We start from the raw sequence: 15715 nt of genomic DNA, 5'->3' as shown, positions 1-15715 counted from the left end.
TCATATTATATAACATTAAAATGCCATTTTATACCAAACTACAATGAGCAGGTCCAGGGGCATACATAAATCTATTGCAGGCCCCAAGGAAAAAGTTTGAAAGAACCCCTACGTACCACCCAGTGGCGAAAAATGTCTATAACACTTGTAACTTTGACAGGGAAGGTAGGCCCCTGTCAGCTCTGGGCCCTATAGCAGCAACACTGCCTGCACTTATGGTAGCTATGCCGTTGTCTCTATCTCTGTCACTTCAGCAGCTCACCGCCTATATCCCTCCAGAAGGTCCTTGCCCTTTGTCTCTCCAGCAACTTATCTGCCTCTCTGTGTCCTTCAGTCCTACTCTTACCTTGTCTTCAGCACACACAGAGCCTGCTCCCCTTCATGGCTCTTCATTTCAGCGGCAGTGATGGCATGACATGAAAAGGAAGCTGCTTTGAGCTGTGGAGGGGATGAACACCATCTGACAGACACAGCGTGTATGAGTACCAGGAGGGGAGGGCCACGGGTAGAAGAGGACCATGGAGCCACCAAGACCTGAGGGAGGTGGCTGCAGCTCCTCAGTGACACTATCGAGATGGGTGGTGGGGCGGGCTTTTCTGTTGGAATTGCTGTGCAAGGCTGTGGAGGAGGTGGTGGAACTCAGTTCCACTTCATCCCTCCCCCCTCCACACTTTAACCTCTGTTTATGACTGACTCTGTGGCCATCAAGGCAGATGGTCATCATCTTGCTGCCATGATGATAGGCCTGTTTTTAAGTGGAGGCCTGGATCTGTAGCTTCATCCATGGCTTCCTCCGCCCCATTGTTAATCTGGCCTTAGAGATAAAATGGAGAGTGATAAAGTGGAGGGAGACAAAAGTTCCAACCAATCAGCTCTTAACTGTCATTTTCAAAAACAACCAGTTAAATGACAGAAATTGATTGGTTAGTAGAGATGAGCGGTTCAGATTTTAAGAAATCCGAACCGCTCCGAACTTCCTGGATCCAAGGCAATCGAGGCGGGGCTCGGATCTGCCCAGCTACCTCGGATCCCTAGTTGTGGTGAAACCTCAAGATACTGCTGTTGGATCTTGAAGTTTTAGCTCAGGAGCCAATTTAAAAAATCCCATTGAAATCAATGGGCTAACTGCTGATTATCTGAGAGAGCCACCTCTCACGATCAATCAACGTATTCCAATGGACTACAATAGGGAAAAATGGTGACCCCCTCCACACTAATGATACCGCTAACACTCCTGCACTGCCCACACCGCCAGCACCCCAGCAGTACCGACACCCCTGGCACCCCCACACTCTCCGACAAAGCCAGCAGTACCGACTCCGCCAGCAACTCCGCACCGAGGACACTGCGGGCACCCCCACACTGAGGACACCACCATCACTGTCGACATTGCCAGCAGTACAGACACCGCCAGCAACCCCCTCCGCACTAATGAGCCTGCTGTGTGAACTATCGATGCCCCCACACTGCCAGCACCCCCGCACTGAAGATACCGCTAGCACTCCTGCCATGCCGACGTAACCAACACCCCTGCATTGCTGAATCAGCTGGCACCCCCGCACTGCCGACACCGCTGACCCCCCAGCACTGAGGACACCGCCGTAACTATCATGTTGACAACTTTGCCAACACCCCCACACTGAGGACACTGCTAACACTCCTGCACTGCTGACACCGCCAGCACCCCAGCAGTACCGACACCCCTGGCACTCCCACACTCTTCAACACAGCCAGCAGTACCAACTCTGCCATTAACTCCGCACCGAGGACACTGCGGGCACCCCAGCACTAAGGACACCACCATCACTGCCGACATTGCCAAAACCCCAGCAGTACGGACACTGCCAGCAACCCCCTCCGCGTGAACTTCCAATGCCCCCACACCGTCGGCACTCCCACTGTTAGGATACTGCCGGAACTCCTGCCCTGCCGACTCAGCCGACACCCCTACACTGCCGACACAGCTGACCCCCAGCACTGAGGACACTGCCGTAACTACCACGTTGCCAAAACCCCCACACTGAGGCCACCACTAACACTCCTGCATTGCCGACACCGCTAGCACCACAGCAGTACCGACACCATCGGCAATCCCACATTGAGAACACTGCCAACACCCCTGTAGTGAAGACACCCCTGGCACCCCCGCACTGCTGACACAGCCAGCAGTACTGACACCACCAGCAATTTCGCACTGAGGATACTACCGGCACCCTCACACTGAGGACACTGACAGCACCCCAGCAGTACCGACACTGCCAGCAACCCCACACTGAGGATTCTGCCAGCACCCCTGCACTGTCAACACTCCTGCACTGAAGCATTCCCTGTCACAGTATGTGCACTATTGGTGTATCCGCCCTGCACTGTATCCTGCATTGTATCTGACACACACTGTATTCCACACTGTATTCAACCAGCAATGTATCCAGCTCTGTATCCGACCCAAACTGTATCCAACCAGCAATGTATCCAGCACTGTTTCCGACCTGAACTGTATCCGACCCACACAATATCCAATCCACACTAATACATGCAGTGTATTCCACACTGTATCCGACCCACAGTGTATCCCGCCCTCTATCCAATCCACACTGTATCCAACCCATACAGTATCCAACCAGCACTGTATCCAACCCACACAGTATCCAACCTGCACTGTATCCAACCAGTAATATATTCCGCAGTGTATCCGACCCGCATTGTATCCAACCAGCACTATCCAACCCGCACTGTATCAAGCACTGTATCCAACCCACACAGTATCCAACCAGCACTGTATCCAATCCACACTGTATACAACACTGTATCCAACCTGCACTGTATCCAATCCACACAGTATCCAACCAGCACTGTATCCAATCCACACTGTATACAACACTGTATCCAAACTGCACTGTATCCAATCCACACAGTATCCAACCAGCACTGTATCCAATCCACACTGTATCCGGCACTATAAACAACCCACAATGTATCTGACCCTCACTGTAGAGTAAGTTGTTGATTGTAAAGTACTTAGGGGTCTTTGTACTAGACCTTGGAGAGAGATAAAGTGGACGGAGATTAAGTACCAGCCAATGAGCTACTAACTTGTTAAGAGCTGATTGGCTGATATTTTTTCTCTGTCCACTTTCTGCCCTAGAGACTGTTCCAGCACTGCAAATTCCCCCTTACAGGAGCCGAGTGCTGCACATTAATGTCATACTGCAGCATCTGGCTCCTGTCACTGTGGAGGATTCTGCATTTTGGGGTCACTCCTTGGAAAGGTAATAGCAGGGAGCTGCCCGCACACCCCGCACACCACTTGTGACGCCACTGCTAAATCTAAAATTTGGTGGTATTGTCTTCTGTTATCTAGCTTTTGGATGCTGGTATTTCCAAGGCAATGCCTTTTAGGCATTTGTTGACTGTGGCTTTGGTTCCCATTAATAGAAATCACTTTTTCTTTTTCATCCACTAGGGGTCACTGGAGTACTCTAGGGATATGGACGGTTCCACAGGAACTAGGCACTGAATAGTTAAACTTTGACTATACCTCCCCTCCTTATCCCAGAGTACCTCAGTGTTTTTTCGGTGCTCACCGAGACTAGGCTTGTGGAAGTTGATCCACAATTACTGAATTTTTTGATTATTTTTTTTTTGGAATCCCTTTCCCCCTTCCAAGAAGGCGAGGGTCTGGGATAGGAAAGCTGCTGAAGCAGCTGTGGGTGTCGGACCTCTCTAGAAGAGCTCCCTCACTACCACGTGCAGGTCACCTGCAGTAAAAGGCTGACAGTGCTTACAGAGAAGCCCCGTCATTGCCCTCACCACAGGGTCCAGGTATGTTGAACGGGGCGGTCAGCTCACGCTGCCGCCCTGCTGTGTGGGATACTGTGTGTGTGGCCGCCGGCCGCTGCCTTCAGCCGCCCGCCGCCGCTTCCAGCGCCGCTGTTTATGCTGTGTCCCCCGCCGCTCTGAGCCGCGCCGGCCACGTTGATTTATGCATAGGCCGCTCCACGGCTCTATGTAGCGCGCTCCCTGGCCCTCGGTGCCGCTTCCGGCTCCCTCTCCACCATAGCCCGGCTCCGTGTATAGAGAACGATACACGGAGCACGGGGGGGAAGGGGGGGGGCACACAAATGTGAGTAACTTTGATGCCACAGTGATGTTCCCTGCACACAGAAATGTCAGGGTCACTGGATAAAATCTCATGATTCAACTCTTGTTGATAAAAGAAGTATGTTTACTAGAATACAGCAGCGCTGCATATGTATTACAATAGGCTATTAAGTCTTTGTTAAACAGGATACATGTTGCACATATATGTGCAGGTTTGAATGCAACATAGTATGTTTATTAAATCTGCTTACATAATTATAAGTCTGCATATTTAACCATTTTTCCTGTTGTTTTTCCAGAATTTCCTGTATTACATCTCTCCTCCATTGAAGGCGCAGGGGTGTTAAGGGGAATTTGGAACCAGGCATATTGCTGACGTGTACTGCACTTGGCCAGATATATATTTGTAAAGACACCTTAGTGCTATTTACTGAGTCGCGCAAGTTGTATTTTGTTTTGTCTGTCGGTATAATGAGTAAGACACCAGCAAAGACTATTATTCTTATCATAACTGTTTATAATGATATTATCCCAAAGACTGCAAATCTAAATCATGGCTGTGGTCAGCCAAATACTGGCTTTGTTCACTGTTGTAAAGTAAGATGTGTTATACAATTGGTCAGCACATGGTGATTATAAAACAGTATCTGTGGAGCACTGCAAGCATTGTGAGTTCAGGCTCACCTGCAGCAGCTTTGCTTAATTCACTTAGCCACACCACAATTGGATACGCCCGATCTCATCTGATCTTGGAAGCTGAGCAATGTTGGGCCTGGTTAGCCACCTGGGAATACAAGGTGCTGAAGGTATTTTTAAATCTACAGCCACACCACACTGGATTCGGGACCCATTAACTAAGCTGCGGTTAAGCAGCAGACTTCTCAGGTTTTTAAACCTGTGAGTGGTCACATTTAGTTTCAGACTTCTAAGAATTATTATACTTCTGAATCAGGATATATCTGGATATATGTATATGGGTATATAATATATATGTGTATGTATGTATGTATGTATGCATATATGAAATATATATATATTTATAAGGTCTGAGTATGTGTGAATATTCATGGTTGTATATGTGTATATATATATATATATATATATAATATGCTGACATTAAAAATCTATTTTGGCAAGACTACAGTGGCGCAATTGGTCGGCACACAGTGCTTATTAAACAGTATCTGTTGAGCATTGCAAACATTGTGAGTTCTGGCCTCACCTCCCCAGATCCCCAGTGGCCTAATGGATAGGACACTGCCCTCCTAAACCAGGGATTGTGGGTTCAGGTACCATCTGGATTGCAAGTCACTACAGCAACCATTTCATCACCAGAGTTGATGTTTAAACAGCAGCTTTTGCTTATTATTTTTACAGGTGGCTCTGTAGCCAAGTGGTTAGGCTTCCCGCCCACAGTGAACATTGTGATTGCATGGACACTGGTTCAGATCCTGGTTTAACAGGTGTAATATATATATATATATATATATATATATATATACAACTCCAATTCAGTCGGCACTCACAGAAAGGAAACAATTGCCCCGGTGTCCAGCTCACAGAAAATCCATAGTTATCCAAGAAAAGCGGCACTCAGGGACTATCATATATGCAAGAAGTGTATTGTAGTCAGACTACAATACACTTCTTGCATATATGATAGTCCCTGAGTGCCGCTTTTCTTGGATAACTATATATATATATATATATATATATATATATATAAGAATTTGGCGTGCCTATATAGGTTGGTGTGAAGTTCGGAAGTTTCCGACATCATCTTTCAAGTTATCCCGTCTTTTGTTATGTCTACAGATGGGGTTAGATGGAGGTCTGCGTTTATCCACACTAAAGGTGCAGATATCTGCGTTGTCAATTTATTTTCAAAGAAGTTTGGCTCTATTGCCGTCGGTACACACCTTTATGCAGGGTGTCCTCAAAGTACAGCCTCCATTTCACTCCACTTACTGCGCCATGGGACTTGAATCAGGGTTTAGATTTCTTATAGTCTTTTTGTTTCGAACCCTTACAACAAGTGGATATTAAGTTTCTCACTTGGGAAACAATTTCTCTCCTAGCCTTAGCTTCGGCAGGGCGGGTTTCAGTTTTGGGTGCCTTGTCATGCAAGCCACCGTATTTAGTGTTTCATAACGACAGAACGGAATTTTAGACGAATCTCGCTTTCCTGCCAAAAGTAGGGTCCTCTTTTCACATCAATCTTCCAATAGTAGTTCCTGTGTTAACAGGAGATTCTGGAATTTTGGTTGTGGTACGCACATTACGAGTTTATGTATTCCGAACGTCTACAGTTCCTAAGACGGATACGTTGTTATTCTCTATGATGCGGCCAAGATGGGTTGGCCACCTTCTAAGCAGACCTTATCCAGATGGATAAAACTGACCATACGTCAGGCTTACCTTCATGTTAGGTTACAGCCGCCTACATCACTAACAGCTCATTCCACACGTTCTCCGGGAATGTCATGGGCAGCTGGTCGTGGAGTTCTACGACACAGCTTTGCAGTGCGGCTACATGGTCTTCAGTGCACATGTTTGTGCGCTTTTACAGGTTTAATACTTTTGCGGCATCAGCATCTAGCTTTGGCCGTCTAGTGTTACAAGTGCCAAACAGCTCTCCCGCCCAGGGGGGAAACTTTGGTACGTCCCTAGAGTACTCCAGTGACCCCTAGTGGATGAAAAAGAAAATAGGATTTTGGTACTTACCAGGTAAATCCTTTTCTTTGAATCCATAGGGGGCACTGGACGCCCACCCAGAGCAGTTGTTTACCTGGTTGTGGTAAGTGCAGGGAATTTTATGGTAACACACTCTTACCGACTGTTTCAAATTAGAAATTCTATCGGGTTGGTGTCAACTGTTAGTTGTCAGTTTCGTTTTGTGTCAACTTTATTGTTGTCCGTTTTTGGTTATATGTATTTCTCCATTGTCAACCTCTATAGCTCCAGTTCGGCTCAGTAAAAAAACACTGAGGTACTCTGGGATATGGAGGGGAGGTATAGTCAAAGTTTAACTATTCAGTGCCTAGTTCCTGTGGAACCGTCCATATCCCTAGAGTACTCCAGTGCCCCCTATGGATTCAAAGAAAAGGATTTACCTGGTAAGTACCAAAATCCTATTATCCACTCTCTTTAGCTTATTGAATTGGTGGGGAATTACCCGGCATGAATGGAACAATTTGACTGTGATAACAAAATCTGAAGGTAGCTATAAATAATCAGTAGATATTTTGTTGGTGCAGAACCATTTCTATTAATTTTGCTGAAGATGGATCTTGTCTACGTGTTCCCCCCTGGCTGCTGCACTGTAAACCGAAACAAATTCCTAGTATACGCAAGTGTACCTGGCCAATATAGCTGATTCTGATATAGGACAGTGTGTTTCTGAGAACTGGTCCTCATGGTTCACTCACAATCTCAATGTTTCAGCACAGGTAGGTGAACCAAACTGACTGGCATAATAATTAAGCCATATCGTGCCAGGACTGTGAGCGCGCCATGAGGACCAGGTGTGGGAAACGCTCTAACCTACAGTATCCTTACTCCCATTCAATCCCGGATTAAAAACAGGGCAGCTGGGGTGGTCACCCAGGCCCCCCACACATAGCTACACCAGCAGTGTGGGAGCTACTGTGGTATAATAATGACCTGTTTTTCTGTATAGCATTATGTGAACTGGGGGCACTACAGTGTGTTTGACACATTTGTGGTGCTGGGAGTAGTTATACATTTTCAGTGAGTTTTTGCTACAAAATGTGTATGATAAATGGTGCTCCAGCCAATCAGCTATTAACTGTTCTATCAAACTGCCATGTCATGTGTTTTAAAAATGTCAGTTGAGAGCTGATTGGCTGAAGCATAATTTATCATACACAACAAGCGTATAATAGCTAAAAGTCTTTGATAAATGGGCCCCTTACAGTTTTATTGGTAGGGGCCCCCTGGGTCCCCACAACACTTAGGGGTGTTCAGAGTTGGTCACATGTTTGGGGCTGCCCAATATGTGTGGTGCCGCCCCGCGATGCGATCAATTCAATTGCGATTGCATCACAAAAACCTCAGATAGAGGGTGACTCCAGCCTACACAGCATGGCAGGTGCACCACTGCCATTTTTCCGATCACAGGAAACGCAGGCAGCATCATCAGCCGGCCCCCGAAAACGACCATGACACAACTGTTTCCTGCTGCCTTCCCCCACAACACCACTATAATCATAATGCAATCGTAGCCTTCCGGGATGCAATCGCATATGATTGGTCATGTACTGCGGATACGACGTGTGCACAGTGTTCCGAAAATTGCCCGTTTACGATTTTCGGGACACTGATTAACTCTGAATAGCCCCCTTCATCTGTTCCTGCTCCCCTTATACCTCTGATTGGGCCTTGTTTCAATTGTTCACTTTCAAGTTTACTGTTTAAATTCAAGGTTATAATGTATTTTTCTGGTCCATTTATATTCTGGAAACAAAAATGTACCCCTTCACCTTAATTCGGTTATAAGTAAAATACCATAAGTCCTCTATTGCTATAGAAAATACATCCTATGTATATGTGAATGCTGCAGGAATCGTCGTCCCTTCATTTACATGTGTGCACCTATCTGCTAGATTTAATGTAAGATATGATATGTCTGTGTGTATAAAATATAGATTGTAGCATCAACAAAGAGTCCAGCATACAAAGAGCAAATAAAGAGAACCTTTGTGCTGCAATATAAAGCCAGAGAATGGCCTGAACGTGGATTATAGATGTGTTGCGCTAACCTGCAGATATTGTAATCACAGGTGTGGCTCTGAGTCACGGCGTCCCCATGGAAACCGACCTGTTTTCCTTTGTATTCTTTACTTTGTAGCTAGAGGGAAAATAAAAAAGATTGTTAGTTACGAAAGTGTCTGGCTAGTAGAAAAATATGTAAAATGTTTAAAAACAGACTACTGTATAATAATTCATTAAGTTACATTTAACATATTTGTGCACGTCAGGTATAATTCTAGTAATAGATATACATAGGAAAATACAGGGCCTGGTTCTGAGTCAGACGCATCTGTGGCTTTCAAGCACGCAATGAAGCCACATGGCGTGTGACTGAAAAAGGGCCTATATTTTTTGTTATTATCACTAGCCTAGACCAGTGATGGGTAAAATGCATCTCTAGGGTCGCATGCGATACATTATCTCGGGTCTGAATTGCATTTGCATCCATTACATGGTTTTCTGTGTGCAAATTTACACCCTTAAGATGGATTTGCTCCTAAAGCTAAATGAGATTCATAATGTGAATTATTAAATCACTCAATTGTGTAATTTGTCACCATTAAAACTAGTATAGAACTAGTTAAACAACATAAGGGCATATTCAGTTAGCTGCAGGATTTACCCTGTAGTTAATTCTCGGTGCTGCCTAATTCACTTAGCTAGTTGCACCTAGATGCATTACTCTTCCCATCATCTTATAGTTACTAAATTTCAGTACAATTAATTTTTTTCTTCAATAAATATTTAACATCTGCAAAATGTAGTTTAGAGAAAAGTAAAATTAGCAATATTACCAGAGACAAACCTTTACAAAAAATTGTGTCTGTAAATTTTTGACAGTTGGTAAGTATGCAACATGTGGTCCAATGCACCTTTTGATGAAGTAGCTGAGTGGTTTGCATTGCTGTCTCACTTTATAGGGGTCATGGGCTCAATTCCAGCCAAGGCAATCTGTGTGGAGCTTGTATGTCCAAACCATGTTTTCTTGGGTGTTTTCCAGCTTTGGACCACCGACTCAAAAATACTGATAAGCCAATTGGGTGCTGATAAAATGGCCCCTAGTTTGTGTGATATGGAATTTAGACCATAAGCTCCAATGGGGCTGATGTGAATGATCTTGTACTCTCAGGGAAACGCTGCATATTATGATCCTTCTATGAAAAATTAATAATAATAATAATAATAATAATAATAATAATCTTTACCCAGGGTGCTAGTAAAACTTGCTGCAACACTGCTAAGGAACAGAATAAAAGATCAACACCTTCACCTACTACTGTATGCGTTAGACCAACATGTACTGTATAACCAAGGGGTAAATATAAGTGAATGGCATTTTCCAAGTAATAGGATTATACTATGTATAACATGCTTTTGTATCAACATGTTTTTGCCTGTCATATTTACAGCCCAATGTTAAATGTAGGAGTGGCGGTCTGTATATAGCCAGCTATTTCACACACGAGCGTCAGAATCACAAGATTCATATGATACAAGCATTACTGCTCGTAACCAAACTTCAAATGGAAAAGTTCTAAATCCAATATATTTCACTTATGTAATAATGTAGGGTAATGTGGATGGTTGTCCCAAATTAACATAACTATAGAATGGGTTTGAGTATATCACAACCAGGCGCTGAAGCTGCTGACTAAGTACAATTCTCAGAAGTTTCACCTTACTTCTAGGACAATATAGCAATACAAAAAAATTAGAAAATGTACATATAAATCAAGCGCTAAGAACAGTACTTCCCTTATTTTGGGATGATTATACACCAATGTTCCTCCTCTTAAGTGGGTGATGATCTCAATATGATTCACCAGATTTGTGAAGAAAACATGGAAAAAAAGAAATAAAGCAGATATGGTGTAGTATGTCAACCACACAACAACAATCACAAGTCCCAAACACTTTATATCCGGTATCCCCTTGATTCGTAAGACGTATGAAATGAGTCCTAGATGGTGAACCGTACTCACACAGTGGGTAGCCAACATAGACCCATAAAGGTATCTTTAAGGTAAAGATCCCACCCTCTCACTGGTCAATTCTAGGAGTGTAGGTGCATGCCCGAACTCACACTTCAAGGAGTGATAGTAAATATATCAAGGTATCTTTAGTCCCCCTTAACGAGTATAATGAGATGGCACAATTATGCGAGCTGTTACCCTCACATCAAGGTATCTTTACATTGGATATGGTTCCAGATGAAAAAACTCCAATCCAATCCACATTTATGAAAAAGCGGTAACAAATTTATTAAAAAGACAAAAAACAGTCCATAAAACACATGAAAAGGAGGTACTTCTGCACAACACCAAAAAAAGACCATAGGTGTGGAGATGGAAAAATAGAGACGGGCGTTCCGGACTGCCCACTCACCACTACCCAGGTAGGTTGAATCAAAAGGTAGATGTGCAGATGGTCCTCTCTGTGATTGGCCGACGCGTTTCAATCCTGCTGGATCCTTCCTCAGGGCATACAGAGAGGGTCATCCATAGGGGTTTATATACCCCTATGTCTAAATAGCAGGAAGTGATGTCACTTCCTTTTCCTGTTTGTTAGCATCAATAAACCTCCCAAATTAACATGTTTAGTAAAAATATGCATAATGATAATTAACACATTAAAATCGGAATGGCGCTGGGTTAGAATCGTAAGTATTTGTGTTATTAGAGGGGAACTTCTTGAATATACGCTATATACTATTAAATTGTAATTCCTGACTTTAGTACACAAACAACAAGGCAGCAAGAAGCCATATTAACAGTGGGACCAGATGGAAGGCGAAACTATACATTAACGTGTTATCGTACAACCACTTATATTACTAATTATTGGCCCTCATTCCGAGTTGGTCGCTCGGTAAAAATCTTCGCATCGCAGCGAATTTCCGCTTAATGCGCATGCGCAATGTCCGCACTGCGACTGCGCCAAGTAAATTTGCTATGTAGTTAGGAATTTTACTCACGGCTTTTTCATCGTTCTGGCGATCGTAATGTGATTGACAGGAAATGGGTGTTACTGGGCGGAAACAGGCCGTTTTATGGGCGTGTGGGAAAAAACGCTACCGTTTCCGGAAAAAACGCAAGAGTGGCCGGAGAAACGGAGGAGTGTCTGGGCGAACGCTGGGTGTGTTTATGACGTCAAACCAGGGACGACAAGCACTGAACTGATCGCAGATGCTGAGTAAGTCTGGAGCTACTCAGAAACTGCTACGAGGTGTGTAATCGCAATATTGCGAATACATCGTTCGCAATTTTAAGATGCTAAGATTCACTCCCAGTAGGCGGCGGCTTAGCATGAGCAAATCTGCTAAAATCCGCTTGCGAGCGAACAACTCGGAATGAGGGCCATTATTACTGTGTTAACAAAAGAGAAAAAGGTGTTTGTATTATTATTTTTTCAATTGTTAAATAATTAAAGTGAGAATAGATCTGAAGTATTTGTCTCTTTGTAACTCCTGTGGGTTGGGTCTTCATATAACATACACTCATCGCGGGCCACAGTGCCCCACAACAGGGGTGGGTGGGTTGGGGGAACCTTTGATCATCGCTGCTCTGCTGTGCAGTACAAAGCAGTGGGTGATCGCTGAATCCGTGTGCACATGCACGGCATTAGTACAGTACAGGCAGGTGAGCCAGAGGCTGCCCAGCTGCTCTGAGAGCGCTGGGCATGCTCCCAAAATGCTGTGAGGCCATGCCCACCTGACAGAGACCACGCTCCTCCCACTCAAGGCCACACACCTATGGTGGCCAATCCCGGAATCGGGATCGGCGGGATCCCGGGATTTTGGGCCAAAAATGGCCGGGATTCAATCCTGGGATTGGAAGCTCCAATCCCTGAGATTGAGGGATCAGCATTGAGTGTCCACAGGACGCTCAGGCGCTGCCCGGCTTCCTTCTTCCGGCTCCCCAGCGCAGTGTGAGAGGTGACGCTGCGCCGCCAGCCGCTGCTGGGAGCCGCCAGCAGCGATCAGAGGACGTTCCCCGCCCACCCTCCCCCGGTATATGGTGAGTTATGTGTGCAGGCGGGATGGGGTGGGGCGAGGGGGCGGCCACATAGCTAAAAGCCAATCCCGCCATTTCTCAATCCCGATACCCGGGATTGAAAAAATGGCCCGGGATTGGCTTCCCTACACACACCCTTTTTGGGTCGCGGCAAGGGTCCCATTATGAGACAGCCTGATGATGGGAGGTATGAAGTGATAGGCAAGCTGATACACTTGCGGGTTACATTGTGTGACCCTCGGACCTTCAAAGGGCAGCACATTACTCTTTCTGTCAGAGATACGTTAAATCAATACATATAATCAAATAAAGTAATACATATTTGTACAAAGATATCAGAAGACATTTTAAAAGAGTGGTACAAGCTATAACAATCAAATATGACAATAAAGCAGGAAGGAGATAGTAAAGATTTGGAGGGCCACACGCCACCCCAGGACCACTTGTTGCCCATTACTGTTATGCGCAGTTTGATCTGGCTTGACACACTATTGTTAGAATGGTCTGATGATGACTGCATTTAAGGGGGTATATTTACTGGGGTGGCACTCGTTATACCGGCTGTCGGGATCCCGATGCTCAGCATACCGGCATGCCTCCCAACTGTCCTGATTTTCATGGGACAGTCCAGTTTTTCATGGACTGTCCCATCTTTGGGCAGCAGTGTCCCGCACTGGGGGGGAGTTAGGGGGCTGACACTCGCAGCAGTGAATAGATACTGTGTACATGCGCACAGCGTCTATTGACTGTAGAGAGGGACAGGAGGCATGCCAGCAGCCACAGTGATAGTAAATGGGAAGCATGACTTGTGGTCACGGCATTCCTGCGTAGCCACTCCGTATTTTCGAGGACGCACAGCAGTTGAATCTGATTGGTTGCTATGGGCAACATCTCCACTTCTGTAAACCTGCACTTTAGTAAATATTATACGACTTTCATAGAGCTCAATCAGATATTGTTAAAAATCCTCAATCATTTTGGGCCTGGATATATACTGTCAAAATAACAGTGTTAGGATGATTGTAATCTAGTAATAGAACTGTAAATCTGATATCATTGTAACGTTTAGCATTTGGTATGCTATTAATGATAAATGTTTGGTAAATTGAAAATACATAAGTAATGAATGCAATCAGTGGCTAGTGGACCCCTACCATTCAGCAGCGAGGAAAGCCCTGAGCTAGTCTGCTAGTCTGTAAATTTTGGAAACTGGCAAATAGCCAGCCGAAAAGAAAGCTGATACTACCACACCCTTGCCTGATGGACACAAAGCACACCCTTAAAAGTCACTTAGCTGGTTCAGTAAGTTGTTCAAGCTGGGCTGTTGAAAGCATCTGTCAAACAGGATTGATGCACAGTGCTGATTTTCTCAAGATCATCGTACATTCCACAATGACAGAATAAATCCCTAACATATGCACCTATATGCAATGTATAAGCCTCTATTTTCCTTTGCTACAATCATAAAACCTCTACATTGCACATGTACTATAATATGCTAATTTTCTAACAACTAATTGTGTTTGAGAAACCTTGATATTTGAAATATTTTCTGACATCCCAAATCTAGGTAACATGCTGACCCAGTTATTTTAAGTGCATGTCTATAGAAGACATATTTCCATTTGGTATTTTAGTACTACAGTATAGAATATAGACTTGCCGAGCAAAGTTCTCATAGACTTAAGAGTAATGGTTCTGCTGACATCAGCCTGTACATTGGTTGATTCTGAATACAATGATGCTTGCTGACAAAAAGGGATTCAGTCCTTGGGTGGAGCTGTGCTGCTAATGTTTAATGCACTTTAACGCTGGGAATTGTTCAGAGTAATTGAGGAACTTGCTCCAACACCGTTTACATGTATCTGTCGTAACTTGTTAAGCAAGAAATCATTATCAGATTTCCCACCATGCAAGCACTGAGATTACTGTCACAGCTTTAGAAGCAAGCTTTCTGTTAACTGCTGGCTGAAAACTGGAAATAGCTGAAATTTTCAAAACTGCTCTATGGAATATTTTGTTGACGAAAAAGTTGAAGCCAAAGAATCCATCACAGGAAATATGCACCTCTGCAAAGTGGCCAGTTCTGCTGGAATCATGGACTTGCATATAACCTTTGCAGTGATTTCATCATCTTTGGATGAAACACATCCATTAATGTGCTTATTATAGTGGCCAGGGCATGACCAGTGGTCCACCTTCTCACATTGAGCTGATCTGAATGGTCCGTGATGGTCACCTGCTGCCATTAAAGTAAACTGGGTTGCCCAAGAGCAGACCCAGGTATACAATCCCAGGTTTTTTGTTACTCTTATAAAGTAGGATAAATGTATACTCTCTGTAGAGTTTAATGATTGAACCTATAGAAGACTATACATCCAGTATATAAACTTTTTTTTGTATTTTTATATTTGTGCTTTGAAACTACAAAGTGCAAAATAATGTTTATTTTCTCTCAGTACTGACATTCCTGGTGTACTGTACTTCTAGCCAACTGAGGGGTCTATTTACTAAGCCTCAGGTGGAGATAAAGTGGACGGAGATAAAGTACCAGCCAATCGGCTCTTAACTGTCATTTTTCAAACCCAGCCTGTGACCCAGCATTTAGTAGCTGATTGGCTGGTATTTTATCTCCGGCTACTTTATCTCCATTCAAGGCTTAGTAAATAGACCCCTTTATCACATACCATACTCAAAAGGATTATAACATAAATTCTGCAAAAGTAAAGTATACAAACGTACAGTATCTGTATTGTGAAACCAGTTTAACAAACTATTTTAAACTGAAAATCCTTGTACAACCTTAAAAGGAATATGCGTTTTATGGT

The sequence above is a fragment of the Pseudophryne corroboree genome, chromosome 5 (assembly GCF_028390025.1).
Source record: "Pseudophryne corroboree isolate aPseCor3 chromosome 5, aPseCor3.hap2, whole genome shotgun sequence".
Taxonomy (NCBI): Eukaryota; Metazoa; Chordata; class Amphibia; order Anura; family Myobatrachidae; genus Pseudophryne; species Pseudophryne corroboree.
The sequence above is the reverse complement of the archived record's forward strand: the minus strand, read 5'-3'. Positions refer to the sequence as shown.